Source organism: Talpa occidentalis, unplaced genomic scaffold (assembly GCF_014898055.3).
Source record: "Talpa occidentalis isolate TD23 unplaced genomic scaffold, MPIMG_talOcc4v2.1 talOcc4.3, whole genome shotgun sequence".
In the NCBI taxonomy this organism is placed as follows: domain Eukaryota; kingdom Metazoa; phylum Chordata; class Mammalia; order Eulipotyphla; family Talpidae; genus Talpa; species Talpa occidentalis.
Window position 1 is genome coordinate 2343324 of NW_023603184.1, and position 2726 is coordinate 2346049.

Consider the following 2726-nt stretch of genomic DNA (forward strand, 5'->3'; position numbering starts at 1 on the left):
CAGCCTAAAACCCCTTTTTTTAAGAGGGGTTGTGTGTCTTGGAATGCACCCTGTGTCAATATGGTGTCAAGCACAAAAATTCATGTGCTGAGCCTGGCCCCTAAGCCCTTGGTGCTATTCCCTGGGCTTTTGTGACTCCTAGTTCAAGCATGGCTGGGAAGGTGGGGGCCTCTGGTTTTAAGCTCCTGCTTCTGGGGTTGACACTCTTCTGTCATGTACTGATTGCACCTAGCCCTGCTATTATGGTCTGGATGCTTCTGGATGTAGGGACACGTGGTGTGGGGTGGTTGCTTGCGTGTCTCATATTCTGTAGGTGTCTGTCTTTACCACCTTGTGGCTGGAGTGCTCTTACCCCAATTTATATGAGGTGGGCTGCTTTGTCCTTGGGTAGTGGCTATGGTGTGTGTCCCTGGAGTGTAGTGCTCTTGGGCATGTGGTAGCTAAGGTCTGTTTGGGTTATGCCACTCCTACCAGTGTTTGTTCATTGGGGAAAAGGCCTATGCCAGGATGGGGAGCCTGAGAATGCCCACTATAATGTGCAGGGTCTGTGTGGTTATAGGAATGCGTTTAATCCATTCACCTCTATTTGTAGGGTTGTAGTGTCTTGGTCGGTTCCTGTGAAGCATTAGGTCCCTCCTCCTCGCCGACTGCTGGTGGGGAGGTGGGGGCCACTAATTGCTGCTGCACCCTGCTGAGGTCGACCAGTTGGCCGGTCCGGGCTGCGCAGGTATTCAAACGGGTCGACCAGATAGCCCGTGAAACGGGACATGGTGACTGGGGTGTAGTGATGACTGGGTAGAAAGGGGCGTGGCGGGGCGTGGCGGGGCGGGGCGGGGCAGGGCGTGATGAGGCGCAACGGGGCAAAACGGTGGGGCGGGGCGTGGCGGGGCGTGGCGGGGCGTGGCAGGAAACAACTGGACGCGGAGACATTTCAGATTTGTGTCCTTGTCCCTTCATATGCCCCTTTTTGGGGTAACTGCACCCCAGGAGCACGATGGGGAGAGACCCCCCCATTTCAAACCTGCATGTCCTTATTTCTCCAGCAGGAAAAGGCCTTGGAATCCCAGTCAAGTGACATGAAGGGACTCATTTCACCATTTATTTGGGGTTTCTTGCATGAATCCCACATTCTTGGGATTCGAGAAATGGAAAATCAGCCTCAATGTCCACAAGACACACACTCCCCCGCCCCAGGTCGTGACCCAGGCAGGCCGCAGCCAAGGCTTCCAGAAAGCCTGGGAAAGCGGCACCAAGGCCACATTGTCTCCCAGAGTCGAAATCAAGGAAAGTGACTTTTTGGGTCAGTCCAGTCGTTGCGAGTGAGAAACAGGGCAGTGTGACATAAAAAACACAGGGCATCCAACTTAAGAAAGCTGCCAAGGCTGGTTCTACCACTGGATAATTTGTCAGAGAACACAAAGCATTCACCCTCAACATTGACACCAGGAGTAGAAACACATTTTTTCAAACCCTAGACCTAGGATACAAATCCATCCTGATGCTGTTTCTTCGGAGAAGCAAGAGTCAACTAGGCCAACACTTACAAATCAACCAAAAGGGAAGGGTAATATGGTAGAAAGAAGGCAAACATGGGAACGGCTGAGAGAGAGGATTTTCTAGCAACAAAATCCATCATCAGGATGAATGAAAACCTGCAACGGATACGCGGGAGCCAAGACTCAGCCTCCCTCGCTCCAGGACGTGATCCCTCAATGGCAGCTTCTTTCCAAATGTCAAGGAAGCGACTCTTTACAAGCAGATGAAATGGTGAGTTTCCAGCCGTGACCCCGAACTCCACAGACACGAGACTCCTTGGGAAAATAGACGGGGGTTCAGTAGCTGGAGAAGTATCCTACCCCCAAGGACACGGGTCAGGAAGATACTAGCACTGGCCACCCCCAGAGCTCCTTCTGCGAGGTCGGGCTGCACCTCCAGCTGGGGGCACCGGCGAATCCCTGCCCCCCTCCCAGTGGGATAGGAAACATTTGCATCGAGGATGACTTCGTTCAGGGTCACGGGTGCAAAGCCTCCCCAAAAGGTTAAACATAACACATAAATGTCCCAACGGGTGTTGGGCGGGCACTTGGTCGGCCTCAGCGGCCTGCCCTTCAGCTGCCCGGTCACTTCCTCGCGGACGCAGAACCCTCAGCGGCGGCAGCACAGTGGTCAGGGAAACGCCAGGGGCCTCCCGGTCAGCACCAGGAGCAGGGAGAGCACACACGCCACCAGGGCGATGGCTGGGGCGCTCTGGGCCACTCCAGGAAGCCCTGAGACCGAAGAGGGGGTAACAACGGCCCCCCACTTGCAGGACAAGGGTGAGGCCCAGGATGGCTCCGCCTGCACGGGCCGAGCTGTCGCGATTTCAGAAGAATGCGACCGGGTGACAGATACACAAGCCGTGTCCAGGGTGCCCGGCACAGGGCGCGGCCACACGGTCCTGCCACACCCAAGCTGCCTGGGGGGCCGAGGGTCACCCCATCGCCCGCGCCCACTGTCCCTGAGAGGCGGCTCCGCGTGTTCCTCACTAGCAACACTCGCGGTGCTAGAGGCCGTTCTGACCCCATGTTTCTCCCCCGAACCCTCCTGAGCTGCATCTGGCTCCCGCCTCTCCCCGGGGAGTGCATGGGCTTCTTGCCCTTCACGGAGCCCAAGTAGCCCCAAATCCCTCCACCTCACCCCAAAAGCTCCCCGCAACATCCCCTCGTCTCTGCTTCGGGCCCTTCCAG